This window comes from Drosophila tropicalis, unplaced genomic scaffold, assembly GCF_018151085.1.
Source record: "Drosophila tropicalis isolate 14030-0801.00 unplaced genomic scaffold, ASM1815108v1 contig_37, whole genome shotgun sequence".
NCBI lineage: Eukaryota > Metazoa > Arthropoda > Insecta > Diptera > Drosophilidae > Drosophila > Drosophila tropicalis.
This window is the reverse complement of record NW_027172830.1, coordinates 16,258-38,229: the sequence shown is the minus strand read 5'-3', so window position 1 is coordinate 38,229 and position 21,972 is coordinate 16,258. Positions and strand designations below refer to the sequence as shown.

At 39.3% G+C, this 21,972-nt stretch overlaps 2 pseudogenes; both read left to right on the top strand.

Annotated features, from left to right (window-relative positions):
* Window positions 1-536: 536 nt before the first annotated feature.
* LOC137572511 (ubiquitin conjugation factor E4 B-like) lies at window positions 537-13,011 on the top strand (annotated as a pseudogene).
* A 471-nt stretch (window positions 13,012-13,482) lies between these two features.
* LOC137572510 (ubiquitin conjugation factor E4 B-like) lies at window positions 13,483-21,174 on the top strand (annotated as a pseudogene).
* Window positions 21,175-21,972: the final 798 nt, after the last annotated feature.

Sequence of the window (21,972 nt, the reverse complement as noted above, 5' to 3'; positions counted from 1 at the left end):
GTCCGGGCCAGGTGCATATACTGGTTTTACGGAACTGAGCACGCTAAGAACCGAACTTTCATCAAGCACAGGGTCTAAAATGCAGCTAAACGATTGCAAGTGATGAAGGTAAGGAGGATTTGCTTGATAAATCGAAGAGGAATAAGTTGTTTTGAAGGAATCAGCAAACATAGCGGGAATTGCCTGATCAGTGTCAGCTTTATTGTTTTCGAAAGACAAGTAAGACGGGTGCACTGATGTCTTAAGGTTGACATTGACAATGTTATAAAATTGCTAGCATCGCGAGGAAACTTAAGTTAACAACGCTTAAGATAATCTTTATAGCATTGTGAATTTTGCACCATAAAATTTGATCGAGCAGCTACATAAAGGGAAAAACCCGATGCTTTACCAGATTTTTTAAATTTTTTATAGCATCTTGATTTTATGTTCTTCAAGTTACATAACTCACGTGGGAACCAAGGAGGTTTATCACACCATCCTTGGGTCACACGCGGGACACGAAGAACGACTTAAGAGTTTTATAGAAGACAGAAATGGCAGAGTCCATATCCGTGCAAGTATACAGATATGACCAATCATTAGCTAACAAAAGTTTTTTGAGTTTAGTAAACATCGGGTTGGAGGCATCGAGTTATTATATTTAGTCATAACCCCAAAAGGAAGGTCAATGGTTACGTCCAGAGTTGGATGAAAGTTGTCTTCAGGGATGACTATGGGATAAGTCCTGGAAACATCGCAGTTGTAAGAATCCAACACAAATACCAGATCTAGTGATCTGTCACGACTATTTCGGACATGATTTGAGTTAGGGATAACTCAAGCAAACCATCTATGAAACAATGTGACTAGGAGGGCAACATTAATAAAGAATCTTATGAAAGGGTCCAGGCAATCTCAGGTAAATTAAAATCTCCCAAAACAACGAGCATGTCTTTGTCAGAGAGATATGAGGAAATAAGTTGAATAGCTTGCAGATGGTGAATGTTTAGTGCCAAGTCGGACTGTGGTCCGAAAAAGTACTATAGGCAGAAAAAGAGTTTTAAAACATTTTAACACAAACAAATTCAATCTTCTGATTGGAAGACTGGACAATGTCAGACGAGAACGCTGAATCAACAGCGATCAAAACACCACCACCATTACGGATAGTCCGATCATGTCTGTATGTTAAACATTTTGAATGGAAAATTGAAGCATCGGCAATATCAGGCTTCGGCCAAGTTTCAGTAAAGGCAAGAATATGAAAGTCAAAAGCTAATCTATCTACATAGTATAGAGGGTTTAGACTTTAGTCCGCGTGCATTCTGATAGGCCAGAGTTAGGAACGAAGTTAGTTTTTTGACTCGCCAACAAGTGCCGACGAGCCAGAAAGAACGTTGTTTGCAGAGGCAGGTAACAGGGTAATCGAAGGCTAGCTAGTTATATTACATGTTTTATTATAGCTTAATCTATCTTGCTCACTCACAATAATAGACACACTCTACCGCCGCCTCTAGCCTACGGCCAACTCCGGCCTCTTGAACCGCCTAGTAAAACACTTTTATATGCATATTTCACACGTTTTTAGTCCGATTTTAATCAAATTTAGGTAAGTTGGTAAAAATTTATAAGACTGACTACTGTGCCGAATTTGATTCCGTTACATACCAAACGGAGGGAGATCGACTCGGCTGTGACACTGATCAAGAATATACATAAATACTTTATGGGTTCGGAAAAGCTTCCTTCTGCCTGTTACATACATTTTGGCGACTTTAATATACAATTTCACGCAATGAGTGCGTGGTATTAATACAAAACAGCAAAAGGGCTATGACACTTAGGATTGACAACTCAGAAGATATTTGTTTGACACCTTGGGTTTTTTTTTCAAAACCGTGTAATTCATACTTTGAAATACAGATAGCATACTTTCAGTCTTAGCGATTTATCACCAAGACGGTACTCCTTCAGGCTCATCATTTGGGCTATCTATTCAACGGTATCGCCAGAAAGTGTGAATTGCAGAAGCTCATCGATGAATTGGATCGTCCCAAAGTACATTGGGCTAATTCACGTTATCCCAATCGTTATACTACATAATTAGTTCCCAGAGCGTTGGGAGAAGCAATGGAGGAAACTTAACAGATCAAAAACTTCCAGTAAGAATACATTATTGGATTCTGGTTTATTGCAACGATGCCTTGAATTCTATTCCACTGTTTGCGAATTTATGTTGTACCAACTTAAGAGGCGGCCCATTGAAGGGCCATTTATATCCCAGTTGCCTCTGCAGCAACCCACACCGAGTGATGCGCTTTCCGCACTGCCCGAATGGTATAACAATGATATAGCTCGCATCTGATTAAAATTCCGTTTGTGTCCGCCGAGCTGGTTGAGGTAGTGTTGTGCTCTTATTTAAACTAAGTCGGTCTCCTTGGTAAGCTCTAATGACATTCTAGAAGAAAAAAAAGACATCAAGTCAAAGCTCAGAATTCTGTGATAAGTTTACAATAAAATACCAATTGTTGAAATCTTTGTGGAAGGGTCCTATTTGTCGTCAGGCAGTCATCTATGAATCGCGTGTGGGCAATCAGTTTGTTAAATTCGCCAATATGCTGATGAATGATACTACATTCTTGCCCGATGAATCCTTGGAGAACTTGAAGCGTATACATCTGACGCAACAGTTATTGCCGGACAGACAGAATTTAAGTAGAATCAGCAGCAGCAACAGAGTCGTCTCACCCAATTGGCTACAGATGAGCGTCTCCTATTCAACGGTGGCACGTGAGGCAGTTGATTTGTTTCATTATCTAACTAGTGACATCAAAGAACAATTTAGCGCGCTAAGTTGGACGATCAATTTAGCTGTATGCTTAATTTTAATCTAAAACAATTAGCTGGCCGTAAATGCTATGATCTGAAAGTAAGGAATTCAGCGAAATAAGATTGGGAGCCGCGTAGTTTACTTACTTAGATCTTTGATAAATATCTCCACTTGGACTGTGATAGGTTCGCTCAGGCCTTGGCTGCCGATGAGCGTTCCTTTGATGTGAAATCAAACGTCTAGCGCTAAGCTCAGTCTTTGAGGTGGAGCACTGTAAGGCGTTAACGCTACGAGCCCATGAGATCTATGTTACCATTCAACAGACTGAAGATGAGTGTACCGACGCACCTGATTAGTTTAAGGATCCCTTGATAGATACTTTGCTGTCCGATCCAATTGTCGGTCTTACCCTCCGGCACTGTTATGGATCGTGATATTATCACACGACCTTAGCTTAAAAGCTGCACAGATCCTTTTAATCGTCAGGCCCTCACCGAAGAGATGTTGATACCAAATATTGAGCTATGCAGTGCATCGATGCATGGCGTGCAGAAAGGCGCGGCGGAATAAAAGTTAAGGACCACGCGCGGTGAGTGTAATTTCAGTTCAGTGTGCAGTTTTTCTTTTTAGTATCTACCCATACTTCTTTGTACTTGTGAAATGGATGAATTATGGATAAATATTTATTTGAATTTATGTATAAATGTGTAAACTATGGAAAGATTTAATGTGAACGTGAAAGGAAACACCTTTCATTTGAGAATTGTTTAATAACTTGTAAAACTAGAATAAGTTCCTCTTGACACAATTCATTGTGTTTGCTTTGTTTTGAAAATGTTCAATCGTTACGAGGGCTGCTAAATGTGAATATATCTGGCCTAGGCAACACTAATTGTAAGTGCTGCAAGGTGCAATCTGAATTTTCCATTGCACTGTGGTCCAGACGAGGCAAAAGGAAACTTCCGGGTATTCCAGGTATATTTTTAGTATTTAAGTTTTGTGTAATGTCCAATTTTCCAATGCATTGGAAATGTTGACATTTTTTGGCATCATTTGAGAGACTTGAAAAAAATGGACTTTACCCTTTAACAACTTTTGACGGTGGTTATCACGAAATCACGTGACAGTAAACATGGTTAGTTTGTTTTTAATGGTTCCCGCACTTTTTGGCCGCTCAAGAAGAGGCTCGAGTTGATTAGTTCACAGAAATGTTCGATCGTCACAGGTGAAGAATAATGGATCTTTATGGGTATGAGCTTGAAACAATGCAACAATTGAATGTGTGGGTGTTCGAGGACAAATGGTCTCCTGATTCTACGGCAAAACTGATCAATTCCTAGTTGTATACCAAAATATGTTGTAACGAACACTCGGGTGTCGGAGTGCACTCTCTGTCTTTCTAACAAGTGGCTCGGCTGAGCTCAGGGAAAATGGGGTGGTTCTTGTGCTCTCCCAAAACATGCGCTACATAAGTAAAACGAAGACAGAGATAAGGAATAAAGGACTACACCTAAATAGGGATTTTATGCAGAGGTGATGGAAGTTGTTTGAAGGACCTAGATGTTATTGCCTTCTCTTTACCCACCCAACCTTGTAATACCTAATAAAACCCGGTATTACCCATCTTGCGGCTGTTAAATCTCTTACGTCAGGTGCCCAAATAAACTAACTCAGCAATTCATCATTTCATACATATATTCAATTCAAGGAAAGAAAAGGCATATGCCATTAAGATAAGAAGATAACATCGGATTTCGTATACCACTTATAAAATAGAAGCATTAACAATAATTTCAAATATATATATAATTCCTAATTAATTCGGTGAGAGGAATCGTACAAAAATGTGGGTTGATTTATAAGTATAAATCTGAACTAACTAAATTTTACGTTAAGCATTTATTTCAATTTGAAAAAGTAAAAAAAAAACCAACTAACTTGGTGGTCGCGGCAAGCGGTTGTATTTCGCCAATAGATTTTATGCGGCTATGCCGTACTTACAGTTTGTAGAGTCCAATCCAGTCAGCAGGCCTGATGATGGGTGGAGCACTAGAGGCTGTTAAAATTATTAAGAAGGGTACCAAAATATAACATGCTTCTCGTTACCAATGTTATGACTTTTAGAACCTACTATCTAGAAATTTCATTAAAAATTTTATGCTTATAAATTTGAACACATGTTTGTACGATACTTAAAGAAAAAGAAAAACGGCTTTTTGAGGGCCCACTACGGCTGGGGGGTGAGGTTGGGGTCATCAATGCGGGTTTTTTTCTCTTGACTCTGCAACAACGTCTTCCCAGCAGTAATCTCCAGTCTTGGTTGCGAGGGCTATCCCGTGTCCTCAGGTGCAACATTCACTCCAACGAGGGTTCACCTAGGAATTAGGTTGGCTGGCTACGCCGCACACAGCAATAGGTGTGCGCACTTATGGCCAAATCGCTCTCCAACAATTTTCCGATGGTCAGTTCATGGACCGGGTCGACATTTATTTGGTCGTAGTCCCCAGAAGTCCGACATGAAACCATGGATGGGGTCGTCTTCAGGCCTTATGGTGGCTAACACAATAAGTACGCGCTTGCATTTAACTGAGGCAAGACAGCGCTGGCAGTGGCGTTTTATTTTCGTTCCTTAATTAAAATTGGAACTCGAAAAAAAAGAGGCGTGGACTTATGTAACGTCCACGAGGGTACCGGTGTGTTACGTCACACCACGTGCATTGCTTGAACTTGCGGATTTTTCGCGTTCTCCCTCCTCTTATTCGCACAACTGCACTCTAGCTCAGACCATTCTAGACTCCCCGCACACTATTCAAGCTCAATTTTTGGGCACTTGTCTTGCATGAGCTTTTCTATGGAAGTGGATCGTGTAAGCTCGGTTCCAAAAAAAAGCTCAAGGTGAATTCGCCTTAGAAATAGTGTATGCTAAATATATTCGTCTAGCTAGCAGATTTACATATATAATTTAATGTTTGAAACAGCGCACCCTTACAATGTTTGCCAGAAGTATTCTGGGAAAAAATGCACCAGAGTTATTTTGACCAGCCAGTCGAATTAATGGGTCATCTACCGTACAGCGATGATTTCGAACTCAACAACTTTTTTGCTCCCGCTTATCAAGAACGATTTTCGTTAAAGAAGATGCTGTTAAAACGTTTAAAAACCATCTTTCCTAGGTGTCTCAATCAAAGTGGAAAAAGCGCTTCGACAATTGGTTTGAGAGCATAGCCCTCTTCTGGCACTACTTTCCCCGACCATACGTACATTACATTACATACATTGAAAATCATGTTAAAACACAATACAAATCGCATATTTTCATTGATTTATAATTCAGATAATCCGGAATATGCGATCAGTTTTTTTCGGATCAGCTTTAGTTCTTGAGATTCAGGTACCATCTTGAATTTCTGTGGAAAGGTAATGGCATGAAAGCCTTTTTGGCCTCTTGTGTGTGTGTGTGTGTGTGATGCCTTTTTGACTCAAATTTGTGTGACTCTAAGAAACGAATGAATGTTTGTCCTTTCTTATGAATATCCTTTGAGGCCTTAGGAGTTCGCGCAAAGTTTTGGCAGAAAGTTGTAGCAGAAGGTGAGCAACAATACATTTTTTTAATGGCAACTATTTGTAATTAAAATGCTAGAGTATTGGCATTGGCAAACGTAAAGACCATTTACGCAAAACTGAGAAAACAATCAATAATTACCGAATATTAAATTGGAATATTTTAGCTCCTACAATATGGCACCATAATCCATTAATCCACATCCATATGATAAGAAACATTTTGATAAAAAGATTTGCATGTACAGTTATGACAATCCGCCTCTAACTCCCAAACTTTTACCCCCCGAACCACGATTCGGATGAAGAATAATTAAATTAGATAACCAAATTAAAAAAATAATTCAACATGCCAAATATTTACTTAAGCTACTCGGGCCCAAAACGTGCTTAAACTACATAGCTTTTGAACGAGCACTACCTCAGGTGTGCCTTGGCGAATTATTTCGTAGTTTTTGTGTAGTTAACAAAAGAAAATTTATGTTTTTAGCGGGACTATAGCTAAAAGTAGCTGTTTCCGGCTAACAAAACTGTCAAATTGATGAGATAGTGTTGCGAGTGGATACTCGAATCCGCGGGCTTTTTGAATCTTTTGTTCGTACTTTTCTCAACAAACGAAAATATTGTATACATATGTACATATATTGGCTGCCGGAGCAGCCGAATATTCCTCGAATTTATAATTTTGAGTAAAATATTCGGCTACCAGGGCGTTTGCCAACACTGAAATCTGGCTTTAGCCGATTTTTCCACTTTTCAACACTGAAATCTCGAGTAGAGTCAATATTTACCGACAACCCCTACAATATCGATTGTTAATCGAAGCTTTGCCCATACCTAATAGTACACGTGGTGCCGAATTCTGTGACACTTAAACAGTTGCTTTTTGGCTCTCGAGATGAGAGCAACAGCAATTTAAATTATTTTTGGTATTACTTTTCTCTTCTTTTACTTTTATTAAATTTAACTTATTCAAAACGCACTACCCGGTACTAAAAGTTTAAGTTTATAATATAACAATATTTAATTAATTCTAAAATTTTATTTCTAAATGATTTAGATTTTATTTCCATATATCAAAGAAGTTAAATTCGGCTATGCTGAAGTTTATATACCCTTGCAGTCCTTGACAATAATAATTTTACATGTTCAAAATTTGTTTTCTGCAACTCAATTCATCAATATACCAACAAAACAATTTTACCATTCATACTACAATTTGTTCTTCTTCTTCCCTCATTCCCCAATAATCAAAAATAAAAATATTTTTTTTTTTTTTTTTTTTTTTTTCTTCTTCAATTAATAAAAAAAAAAAAAAAAAAAAAAAAGCAAAGCAACGCACTCATACACATACAGTTTATGTAGCGTTGCGTCTGCGTGTGTATGCATGTGCTCTGTTGATTTGATGATGACGTAGTATGCAGCAAGCAGCGCTGCCGGCAGCGATTGAACCGATTTATATTGACTGTAACTTGTGTTCTATTTATCCGATCGGATTGAAATTTGGGATGGGATCTCATGTTTTATATCCAATACTATCACATTAGCAAATTTCATGGGGAAACTCCAATTTTTATGAAAATGTTTCTTCAACGCATACACACGGACGGACATAAGGCTATATCGACTCAGCTTCTCATGCTGAAACGTCTCCTTCTGCAAACATCTGACCAATTTTATAATACCCTCTGCAAGGGGATCAAAATTAAATTAACGTTGAAATGAAATGAAATATATGTACATATATTTAAAACACATTTTTATTCTTTACAATTTGGATAGCAGTTTCTAATCTTCCTCTTGGGTAATTGACATTATTGTTGAACTTAAAGTAGACTTCAAATTCGATGATGAATCTGCACTTTCTGGAGCAGAACTATAAGCTGATGGGATGAAATTCTTAGGCTGTTCCTTTTATGCAGCACGTAAGCCTAACTCTGTTACTAACATTTGCGAATTCCCGAATTCTACAGAGCCATGTTTCTACCTGTTCAAGCGTAAAAAGTGAAGATATGTCCATTAGCTTCGATCAACTGCCATCCGTACCGGATCAACCGCAAGTGGAAACAAGTGAGAGTTCATGGGATGACGAGCCTGAGGTTCCTACCTATAATCCGAAACTTTATTGCGCCACAAATCCCGTGGTACGTAGTACGTACCCTTTGTGGTTCCACAGCTTCGGAACGTCGTCGATTCCGGGAACAGGAACGCGCTCGTTTTCGTTTCACCCAGTAACAAGGATAAGAAAAAGGATGAAAAATAGGCCACACTTTTAGGTTGCTCTATAATGATTGATATCGCTTAAATAATAAAACGCTCGCTGATGTCAACAAGTCAAACCCATTTCTTGCCTATAATGTGTCCAATTGGAATGTCCAATCCTTCAGAATGGCATTTGTGCTTGTTTACCTCTTTCATTTTGGAAGGTTCAGCTGTGATATATTCCTCGTTTGATCCAGCGTTTCAATAGTTAAGACGTTTGCAGTTGAATCTCGTTGTTAAGTCTGAAATCAATACTAGATTCTGTTCCCTGTTCTGCGCCAGGGAAAGATGTAATCCAAGGTCCTGCTCAATTTTACAGATATGTGCGTAAGCAACAGGGCCACAACTAACTTGATGGATATAGAAGCGATCTGCCTTCTGAGAAGAACGGACGTGCCTTTGCATCGACAGTCTCGAGTACATACAAACCAACAAATCAAAAGTGCAGTGAAGAACTACCGCTAACCGCGAGCAATTGCCTCCCAATAAAACATTGAAAAAAAAAACATATAAACAAATTTACGATGATATGTTTCCGCCCATGGATGAAGATGCAACACCCATATCTTGCAGCCCTCAACTTCTAAGTGTAGATACTAATGAAAAATCTAGCAGCATGCCACAAGCTTGCACTATAACTCTGAACGATTTCATAACTGTCCCCTACAAACGTTCACAAACAAAACGCAAAAACTTATACAGCCCACTGCCGACCAAGCTACTGGCAGACAAAAAACTAGCAATAAGGAAAAAGCAACAAGCATCGAAAAATTCTTCCAATTGTTATTCGTAACAACATAGGAAACATTGTAAATTTTCAAATATTGTTGGATAGCGTGGCCAACGATAGATATTCTTTGATATCCTCGGCAAACGGCGTCTGAGTCCATTGCGTCGATAGTGATTCCTACCGGAGAATAATTACCAACTCAATGAAGACAAACGATTCAGGCTTGTGTTCAGGGGCCTACATTCTTCGACACCAGTAAATGATATACGCGGTCAACTTCACGAACTTGGCCATGAAGCCAGAAACATTTATAATCCTAAAAGTAAAGTGGACAAAACTCCGTTAAACCTATTCTTTGTAGACCTTGAGCCAAAGCAAACAATAAGGAGGCAATGCAAATAAAAGTACTCTGTAGGCAGCGCATCACTGTTGAACTGCCTAGACGCTTCAACGACATTGTCCAGTGCCACCGATGTCAGGACTTTAAGCATACTGCGAACAACTGTAATCGCAAGTTCAAATGTGTAAAATGCGGCGGAGACATCCGTCTAAAGAATGAACAAAAAAGAAAGAGGAAACTCCAAAATGCGCTAACTGCAAGGGCAACCATACGGCTAACTACAAAGGCTGTGAGAGATACCAACTGCTCTATAAGTCCAGTCTCCCGCGACCAAAGTCAACTTTCATACCAGTTGGCCAGAACAGCTGGAACACAGGACTCTCGTACTCTCAAGTCACTAGTGGAGTCACCCAAAATCAGTCTCATCATTCAGAACAACCGAATGATCAAAAAAAGCCCAAAGCGAAGTAATTAAGCAACACCTTGCCATACAGCAGCAGCATAGAAATGATATGATGGAATTTATGAGAGAAATGCGTAATAGCTTCAATATGATGCTACAGCTGCTTCAACAGCAGCAGCAACTGATGATCCACCATAAATAATGTTTAAAATTGTTTTTTGGAACGCCAATGGCCTGCTTAGCCAACATCAAGAGCTGGCGGAGGTCCTTCAACGAAGAGACATTGACATAATGATGATATCTGAAACATTTTCGTGCCGAAACGTAAAATTCCCGGGATACACACTATAATGCTCATAACAACCAATCCAATAGAAATGGCGGGGCTTCCATAATTATCAAAAATTCAATTAAACACATTCAGTTACTTCCAATAATTAATTCCTAAATGCAGCTATCCCTTATTCGCGTAGATACATCAAGAGGTAATTTGGAGCTTGGTGCAATCTACTGCCCACCTCACTCTTCTATTAACGAGGCTCAATTTACAAGTCTTTTAGCTAAAATGAGTCACAAATTCATTCCCGCAGGAGACTGGAACGCTAAGCACTACTACTGAGGCAACAAAAGCTGCGATCGTCGCGGGATAGAACTCTACAAATCCGTTTACTTTGGCCGCTATGAAATCCTCTGTTCTGGAGCTCCGACTCACTTCCCTAGGATTATATCGCATAGCCCAACTGCCATTGATTTCTGCATTTACAAGGGCATCTTGCCAAAAAGACTAAACATCACTGAAGTTAATGACTTAGTTTCTGATCATTTGGCACTTATGGTTCAATTCCACAAGGGACCAGTTATGGAAGCCCCAAGATTTCAACTATTGCCTATAGGAGCAAATATTGGAATATTTAAAAGAGTGCTGAGAGACACTGTTCATCCTGAAATAGAAATTACCAGTAAAGAGGATATCGAATTTGCGACTGAGGAATTGGTTGAAATGATCACTAATGCTGCATCACAGGCAAGATCCCGCACACAAACCTTATCAAGGAGAGGAACTCATTTTGCAATTTCTCTAGAGGTACGTGATCTCATAAGAACCAGAGGAAAACTGTACAAGCACGCCAGACGATACAGAAGGCCAGAAGGTTTAATACTACTGAAAGAAGCCTCCAGGCTCCTAAAGAAAATTCTATGTGAAGCTAGAGCTGAACACTTTGAAAAACTGCTTCAAGACGCAGATGTTACTAGCGGCGCGTCCTACTGCATTTGGAGAGCCACGAAAACTCTCAAAAGGCAAGCTCCACCACAACAAAGAGCGGATGGCCCTTGGCTCTCCTCCAGGAAGGAAAAGGCCGAAGCCTTTTCTCTTCATCTGGAATAGACATTTCGGCCTCTTAACACAGTACCTCTCTCTGTGGCGTAAAACAGAACTGGATCTACAAGTGCAGCTAAATCAACTAGAGAAACTAACATCGAAGAAGTCACAGCAACTATCAAAGCCTTAAAGCTTAAGAAATCCCCGGGATTGGACAAAATCGACAGCAGGACTATAAGGGCACTTCCAGAAAACTGTATAGAGTTTTTAGTTAAACTCTACAATGCCATGCTAAATCTTTCATATTTCCGAAAATCCTGGAAACATCCTGAAATCAAAATGATCCCAAAACCAGGTAAACCTGTTGAAGCTATCGAATCATATCGCCCAATCAGTCTTCTGCCTGTCCTCTCCAAAATATTCGAAAGAATACTTTTAACGAGGATATTGGCGGAGCTCGATAACCAAGACATATTACTAAACCATCAATTTGGTTTTAGAGGTCAGCACGGTACTCCTGAGCAGATTCACCGAGTCGTCCAACATATTGTGGAAGCTTATGAAAAAAAACATTACTGCCTAGCTCTGTTTTTGGATGTGAAACAGGCATTCGGCCGCGTGTGGCATACGGGCCTCCTTACAAAACTTTAGTCAATTCTCTCCCAGCCGCTCTTCAAACTATTGAATCCCCTTCTAGATAAGCGAACTTTCCAGGTGTCCATTGAAGATACATTTTCATTGACACGCAGTGTGAATGCCGGTGTTCCGCAGGGCAGTGTTCTTGCCGGGCTTATACACCATCTAACAGCTGACATGCCTAAGCCCAACGATGAACTGAGTACAATCGAAACAGACATGCTATTGGCAACATTTGCCGACGACACTGCTGTGTTGGTAAGATCGCAGTGCCCATATTACTGCACTGCCAAGATTCAGGATTATCTAAATAGGTTCCAAGAATGGGCCAGACATTGGAGAATCGGAATTAACACAAATAAATCCCAAAGCGTTACATTTACGCCACGTAGAGAAAACTGCCCCGAAGTATATTACGAAGCACTCCCGATTCCACAAACAAGGAAAGCGACATACCTGGGAATGACCCTTGATAGAAGGCTAACCTGGAAACCCCACATATCTGCACTAGTAAAGAAGCACACTATAGAATGAGCAAACTGAACTGGTGTCTGGATTATAAAAGTGGACTAAGCCTGAGATGCAAATTATCCCTGTATAAAGCAGTAATTGTACCCACATGGCGCTACGGCATACAAATTTGGGGGACAGCATCACACAGCCAGATAAAACGGCTCCAAGTAAAACAAAATACGGCCCTGCGCACCATGATAGGCGCCCCATGGTTCGTACTAGGAAGCACATTACACTGCGATCTTGACATTCCCTACATTGCTTCGATCGCCAGCAAAATGGCAGAGAGGCACCATCACAAGTTACTGCAACACCGGAACAACCTGGCAAACGAGTTTGCCAACGACAAAGCAAGGAGACGAGTAAAAAGACTCCACCCATCGGATATTCAAAAAAGACAATGGAACCGTATGCTCCATCCCCCGTGAAGTAGCTGTTTTCAATTAGACCTACATATGTGTTTAAGAATAAACATCATGGCTTCACCAAATCAGATTGAACAAAGAAATATACAAAACATAAAACAAAAATAGCTGATACAGATTCATATTGCAAGTATGGCTCAAAAACCAAACAAAACATGCGTCCACACTCTGTGGAAAAAGCACCTAAGATTTTAACAACGGCGCAATATCAAGTCGCCAACGCTGTGCATGAAATATAAACATTAGAATAAGCATTTTTAAGAACAATTGTCGCCTCTTAGAGTCTAAGAATTCATTTATATACACAAGACGTTTGTTAATAAAATCAGTTCATATTTTGAATTCAACAGATGAGATGGTGTTTTAGTTTGCGGTGCTGAAATCCTCTTCAACCTTATGAAGAGGATGCCTTATCGGCCGGAAATCAACGCACGATTTCGGCCCAGACTTCAGTCTCATTGAAGGAGAAGCATTTTTCAATGTGCATTTACAACGATCCGCCAAAGTCGGAGGAGCAGCTGGACGACACCGAATGGGAGACTCTGTCGGATACCACAGTCAAACCGACCTATGCTAAAATGAAGACTGATTTTGATTTCTTTGTCAAAGAAGTCATTGTTCGTAAGGCTACATGCTGCAAAAATAAAGTTGACGAAGAAGATCAAACGACGTTTCTACTAAGAAGAAGAATTTAAAGATCTGCTCGTGTAATTTTTCTCTTTCGTTTGATACCAAATTTAAAGCGCGTTTTGGGCCCGAGTAACTTAAGTAAATAGGTTAATATAGTTTCGTAACCAATTAAAAAGTCAGCCTAAAAGTACGCAAATGATTTCAACTACTTTTCCCCAACCGCCCCCTAGCGAATATTGCCCACAGAGAGTGTACCAGGAGCTATCCAAGTTTCGATTCATTTTCTACAAAATACGATATATGAATACGATAAACGAAAATGTTAACAGAGAAAGATGCCTGATGGGGATTTGCTAGTTTGTTTATTATGAGATATAGCATACCGTTAATATAGTTGGTTCAAGAACTTATACTTTGACAAATCGAACAGACCCGGCCCTCTGGTTGTACCTAATACATTTTGATTTGAATTCTTAAGAAATTAAACGCCCCCTAGCTTTTGGGGAGCAGCTGCCCTTCCCTAGGCGTACCTGGGTACCTTATTTCGATGCCTGGATGGTCATTCTAGTTAAAAATAATATCCTCAATCCTTTCAAATCCATTGTTTTTTTTTTTTTTTTTTTTTTTTTTTTTTTTTTTTTTTTTTTTTTTTTTTTTTTTTTTTTATTAATTTATTTATTTTTTTTTGGGGTTTTTTTTTTTTTTTTTTTTTTTTTAAAAATTTTTTTTTTTTTTTTTTTTTTTTTTTTTTTTTTTTTTTTTCTTTTTTTTTAAATAAATCCTTAAAGCATTTCAGCCGAAATCTATTTTTCCCCAAAGATACTGTGATCCAAATTAATCATTATCCTATTGAATCCCTATTTAAGCACTTAATGTTAATATCTTATCGGGCAATTGAAATGAATTGAGCGGAATCAAAACCAATTTTCAATTATATCTTTGAATCGTTTAGGATGAAGGTTCGGGAAGCATACAAACGTCTCGGAGGAAGTTTAAATTAGAGAGTTGCACAGCTATGAAAATGAAGTCATCGTGGTAAAAGAGCGAGATTGTGGAAGGTGCTTGCCAAAGAGCATTCGAGAGGAGACTACTTTTGGGTTTTTTTTTTTTTTTCTCCTCCCTGCATTATAAAGGATACATGAATGCGACCTTTCTGGACATCGAAAGTTCTATCTGCACTCGGCTTACATATTGTTAAGAGCTGTGTTAGTTCTTGGATATCCGTGGTGCTCAAACACAGGAAGATAACATCTCACTTTACGTAGTAGTCATCCTCGTCTATGGAAGGTTTCCGGATGTGATCAGCAGTTAACTTCTCCAACCCGAAATATACGGGGCAGTTCACAAATACAAATACAAATAAAACGGACAAACAGATAAAATATTATTAACTACAGCTAATTACGAGCTAAGTGTGCTAAGATAGAGGTTTTTACAAGGGGAAGAGAGCCTTTTGATCTGATTACGGGATACAGAAGATTGTAATCAGAACATAAGACTCGAAAAGGTTCATGCAGGGAATAGTTAGAAGTACAGTGTTTTAAGGATAGAGGAATAAAATTTCTAGTAGGTACAGATAGGTTTAACTAGTTCAATAGCTCAGGAGAGTCTATTTCTTTAATTAAAAGTTTGTGAATAAAAAATAGTACCAAACATTATTCTACGATTAATTAAAGAAGGAAGATTGACTAAAGGAAGCCTACTGGAGTATGATGGCAAATTGACATTGCGATCCCAATTTAGACCGCGAAGAGCAAAAAGCAGAAATTGCTTTTGCACAGATTCAATTTTACATTGGTGCGTCTCATATTGAGGTGACCATATGCAGGATCCGTACTCTAAAATAGGACGGATTAATGAAGTATACAGAATTTTGGTTGTGTGCAGATTGTCAAACTCTTTTGACCATCGTTTCACAAACCCAAGAACATTCATAGCTTTACTAACTGTAGCAGAAATATGAGGATTAAAAGTTAACTTATGGTCCATAAGAACACCCAAGTCATTGATAATATCTAACCGCTCTAAGGGAGTGCCATTTAGATAATGAGTTGCTAAGTATGGAGTGCATCTATAAAAAGACATAACTTTACATTTAGAGCCGTTGAGGTTTAATTGGTTGGTTTCACACCAACTCTGAAGATCATTAAGATCGGATTGAAGCAGGCAAGAAGACGATATGTCTTTAAAACTGAAGTAAAGCTTAACATCATCCACGTACATAAGAACACGAGAATGTGTCACTATCAATGGAAGATAATTTATAAAAAGAGTGAATAGCAATGGACCCAAATGACTACCCTGAGGTACTCCAGAGGTCACATCGATAGTCCTAGAAAATGAAGACTTAAAGAGGACCTTTTGTGTACGCTTAGAAAGATATTGAAGAATCCAATCAAGCAAAAGGGAAGGGATGCCAAGTGTGTTCAACTTATATAAAAGCAAAGTATGATTAACAGAGTCAAAGGCCTTGCTGAAGTCAGTATAAATGACGTCAGTTTGATAGAGTGATATTTAAATTCTAATAAGTTAGTAGTTGTCGATCTACGTTTCTTTAAGCCATGTTGCGATGACGAAATAATTGAGCTACAAAAATGCTGCAATTGAGATGTTATTATTTTCTCAAACGCTTTGGGGATGGCAGACAATTTAGAAATGCCCCTATAATTGGAGGGTTCGGACTTTTTCCCCTTTTTATGAAGAGGAATAATATATGATTCCTTCCAGATAGACGGGAAGGCGGAAGATGTGACGGACAGTGTAAAAAACTTAAGTATTGGCTTACATAGGGCCTCTGCACAAAACCTTAACACGCAGCCTGGTATTCCGTCCGGGCCAGGTGCATATACTGGTTTTACGGAACTGAGCACGCTAAGAACCGAACTTTCATCAAGCACAGGGTCTAAAATGCAGCTAAACGATTGCAAGTGATCAAGGTAAGGAGGATTTGCTTGATAAATCGAAGAGGAATAAGTTGTTTTGAAGGAATCAGCAAACATAGCGGGAATTGCCTGATCAGTGTCAGCTTTATTGTTTTCGAAAGACAAGTAAGACGGGTGCACTGATGTCTTAAGGTTGACATTGACAATGTTATAAAATTGCTAGCATCGCGAGGAAACTTAAGTTAACAACGCTTAAGATAATCTTTATAGCATTGTGAATTTTGCACCATAAAATTTGATCGAGCAGCTACATAAAGGGAAAAACCCGATGCTTTACCAGATTTTTTAAATTTTTTATAGCATCTTGATTTTATGTTCTTCAAGTTACATAACTCACGTGGGAACCAAGGAGGTTTATCACACCATCCTTGGGTCACACGCGGGACACGAAGAACGACTTAAGAGTTTTATAGAAGACAGAAATGGCAGAGTCCATATCCGTGCAAGTATACAGATATGACCAATCATTAGCTAACAAAAGTTTTTTGAGTTTAGTAAACATCGGGTTGGAGGCATCGAGTTATTATATTTAGTCATAACCCCAAAAAGGAAGGTCAATGGTTACATCCAGAGTTGGATGAAAGTTGTCTTCAGGGATGACTATGGGATAAGTCCTGGAAACATCGCAGTTGTAAGAATCCAACACAAATACCAGATCTAGTGATCTGTCACGACTATTTCGGACATGATTTGAGTTAGGGATAACTCAAGCAAACCATCTATGAAACAATGTGACTAGGAGGGCAACATTAATAAAGAATCTTATGAAAGGGTCCAGGCAATCTCAGGTAAATTAAAATCTCCCAAAACAACGAGCATGTCTTTGTCAGAGAGATATGAGGAAATAAGTTGAATAGCTTGCAGATGGTGAATGTATAGTGCCAAGTCGGACTGTGGTTCGAACAAGTACTTTAGGCAGAAAAAGAGTTTTAAAAAATTTTAACACAAACAAATTCAATCTTCTGATTGGAAGACTGGACAATTTCAGACGAGAACGCTGAGTCAACAGCGATCAAAACACCACCACCATTATGGATAGTCCGATCATGTCTGTATGTTAAACAAGCATCGGCAATATCAGGCTTCAGCCAAGTTTCAGTAAAGGCAAGAATATGAAAGTCAAAAGCTAAACTATATACATAGAGTCTAGAGAGTTTAGACTTTAGTCCGCGTACATTCTGATAGGCCAGAGTTAGGGACGAAGTTAGTTTTTTGACTCGCCAACAAGTGCCGACGAGCCAGAAAGAACGTTGTTTGCAGAGGCAGGTAACAGGGTAATCGAAGGCTAGCTAGTTATATTACATGTTTTATTATAGCTTAATCTATCTTGCTCACTCACAATAATAGACACACGTACACTCTAGCGCCGTCGCTAGCCTACGGCCAACTCCGGCCTCTTGAACCGCCTAGTAAAACACTTTTATATGCATATTTCACACGTTTTTAGTCCGATTTTAATCAAATTTGGCAGGTTGGTAAAAATTTATAAGACTAACTAGTGTGCCGAATTTGATTCCGTTACATACCAAATTCGGTGACTCTAGCTAGAATAGTCTTGGAGATAACCGATTTTTATACCCTTGCAAAAAGGGTATATTAATTTTGGTCAGAAGTGTGCAACGCATAGAACGAAGCATCTCCGACCATACAAAGTATATATATTCTTGATCAGCACGACGAGACGAGTTCAACTAGCCATGTCCGTCCGTCCGTCCGTCCGTCCGTCCGTCCGTCCGTCCGTCCGTCCGTCCGTCCGTCTGGATCAACGCAAACTCCTCCTAGACCGTAAGAGCTACAGAGCTGAAATTTTGCACGTAGGCTTGTATATACTGCAGGCGTTGTATATCTCGGATTCAGCCGGATCGGACCACTATATCATATAGCTCCCATACAAACCCCAAAGTCACGAACAGTGACTTTTCTCAATAACTTCGTTATTTTCTATGCTATTATCGTGAAACTTAATATTAGAGAGTTTACTACGCCTATAAGCGACTATGCCAAATTTGATCAAGATCGGGTGACTATATCATATAGCTCCCATACAAACGGCCAAGTCACAAGCAGTGACTTTCTCAATAACTTCGTTATTTTCTGAGCTATTGTCGTGAAACTTAATATTAGAGAATTTACTACGCCTATGAGCGACTATGCCAAATTTGATCAAGATCAGGTGACTATATCATATAGCTCCCATAGGAACGATTGGTCGAAAACAGTGACTTTTGTAAATAATTTCGTTACTTTTAACGCGATTGCTTTTAAATTAAACATTTCTTAATTTAATATATATGTTAATGACTGTGTCGAATTTGATAAAGATCGGGTGACTATATCATATAGCTCCCATAGGAAAGATCGGTGGAAAACAGTGACTTTGATCAATAACTTCGGTATTTCCTATGATTTTAGGCCATTCTTTCGCAAACATAAGCCTTTTTAGATAAAACGTTCTTCCACATTGATGGCTAAGAGGTAAGGATAGAGTTACCAAAAAAGTTGCAAGGGTATACAAACTTTGACGCGGTCGAAGTTAGCCCCGGCCCTCTGGTTTTTAATTACGCGGGCGGAAAGGGGCGTGGCAAAAATTTTAAGTAAACTCTATCACTGTACATACTACACGAGTCTACATACTAAATCTAACTCTTATAGTCTCCGAGATGTAGGTGTTCATACGGACGGACACATCGACGGACGGACGGACGGAAAGACGGAGGGAGATCGACTCGGCTGTTGACACTGATCAAGAATATACATAAATACTTTATGGGGTCGGAAAAGCTTCCTTCTGCCTGTTACATACATTTTGGCGACTTTAATATACAATTTCACGCAATGAGTGCGTGGTATTAATACAAAACAGCAAAAGGGCTATGGCACTTAGGATTGACAACTCAAGACTATCTGCGGGCATCAAGAATTGTCAGAAGATATTTGTTTGACACCTTGGGTTTTTTTTCAAACCCGTGTAATTCATACTTTGAAATACAGATAGCATACTTTCAGTCTTAGCGATTTATCACCAAGACGGTCCTCCTTCAGGCTCATCATTTGGGCTCTCTATTCAACGGTATCGCCAGAAAGTGTGAATTGCAGAAGCTCATCGATGAATTGGATCGTCCCAAAGTACATTGGGCTAATTCACGTTATCCCAATCGTTATACTACATAATTAGTTCCCAGAGCGTTGGGAGAAGCAATGGAGGAAACTTAACAGATCAAAAACTTCCAGTAAGAATACATTATTGGATTCTGGTTTATTGCAACGATGCCTTGAATTCTATTCCACTGTTTGCGAATTTATGTTGTACCAACTTAAGAGGTCGGCCCATTGAAGGGCCATTTATATCCCAGTTGCCTCTGCAGCAACCCACACCGAGTGATGCGCTTTCCGCACTGCCCGAATGGTATAACGATGATATAGCTCGCATCTGATTAAAATTCCGTTTGTGTCCGCCGAGCTGGTTGAGGTAATGTTGTGCTCTTATTTAAACTAAGTCAGGTCTCCTTGGTAAGCTCTAATGACATTCTAGAAGAAAAAAAAGACATCAAGTCAAAGCTCAGAATTCTGTGATAAGTTTACAAAAAAATACCATTAGCCATTTGTTGAAATCTTTGTGGAAGGGTCCTATTTGTCGTCAGGCAGTCATCTATGAATCGCGTGTGGGCAATCAGTTTGTTAAATTCGCCAATATGCTGATGAATGATACTACATTCTTGCCCGATGAATCCTTGGAGAACTTGAAGCGTATACATCTGACGCAACATTTATTGCCGGACGTACAGAATTTAAGTAGAATGAGCGCTGAGCAGCAACAGAGTCGTCTCACCCAATTGGCTACAGATGAGCGTCTCCTATTCAACGGTGGCACGTGAGGCAGTTGATCTGTTTCACTATCTAACTAGTGACATCAAAGAACAATTTAGCGCGCTAAGTTGGTCGATCAATTTAGCTGTATGCTTAATTTTAATCTAAAACAATTAGCTGGCCGTAAATGCTATGATCTGAAAGTAAGGAATTCAGCGAAATAGGGTTGGGAGCCGCGTAGTTTACTTACTTAGATCTTTGATAAATATCTCCACTTGGACTGTGATAGATTCGCTCAGGCCTTGGCTGCCGATGAGCGTTCCTTTGATGTGCGTATCTGCAATGAGGCGGCCTTCATAAGAATCAAACGTCTAGCGCTAAGCTCAGTCTTTGAGGTGGAGCACTGTAAGGCGTTAACGCTACGAGCCCATGAGATCTATGTTACCATTCAACAGACTGAAGATGAGTGTACCGATGCACCTGATGAGTTTAGGGATCCCTTGATAGATACTTTGCTGTCCGATCCAATTGTCGGTCTTACCCTCCGGCACTGTTATGGATCGTGATATTATCACACGACCTTTGCCTTACAGCTGCACAGATCCTTTTATCGTCAGACCCTCAACGAAGAGATGTTGATACCAAATATTGAGCTATGCAGTGCATCGATGCATGGCGTGCAGAAAGGCGCGGCGGAATAAAAGTTAAGGACCACGCGCGGTGAGTATAATTTCAGTTCAGTGTGCAGTTTTTCTTTTTAGTATCTACCCATACTTCTTTGTACTTGTGAAATGGATGTAAATTTTATGGATAAATATTTATTTGAATTTATGTATAAATGTGTAAATTATGGAAAGATTTAATGTGAACGTGAAAGGAAACACCTTCCATTTGAGAATTGTTTCTTATAACTTGTAAAACTAGAATAAGTTCCTCTTGACACAATTCATTGTGTTTGCTTTGTTTTGAAAATGTTCAATCGTTACGAGGGCTGCTAAATGTGAATATATTTGGTCTAGGCAACACTAATTGTAAGTGTTGCAAGGGTGCAATCTGTATTTTCCATTGCACTGTGGTCCAGACGAGGTTATGTTTTCGGCAAAAGGAAACTTGGCAAAAGAAAAAGGTCAAATTTTCCAATGCATCTTTATAGGTATAAACAAAGCAACAATCGACAGTGTGGGTGTTCGAGGACAAATGGTCTCCTGATTCTTCGGCAAAACTGGTCAATTCCATGTGGTACACCATAATATGTTTGCCAGAAGTATTCTGAGAAACAAACGAACAAGATAAGACAAAAAACTTTTTTGAAAATCATGTTAAAACACAGGACAAATCGCATATTTTCATTGATTTATAATCCAGCTAATCCGGAATCTGCGATCAGTTGTTTTGGATCAGCTTTAGTTCTTGAGATTCAGGTACCATCTTGAATTTTGGTGGAAAGGTAATGGCATGAAAGCCTTTTTGGCCTCTTGTGTGTGTGTGTGTGAAGCCTTTTTGACTCAAATGTGTGTGACTCTAAGAAACGAATGAATGTTTGTCCTTTCTTATGAATATCCTTTGAGGCCTTAGGAGTTCGCGCAAAGT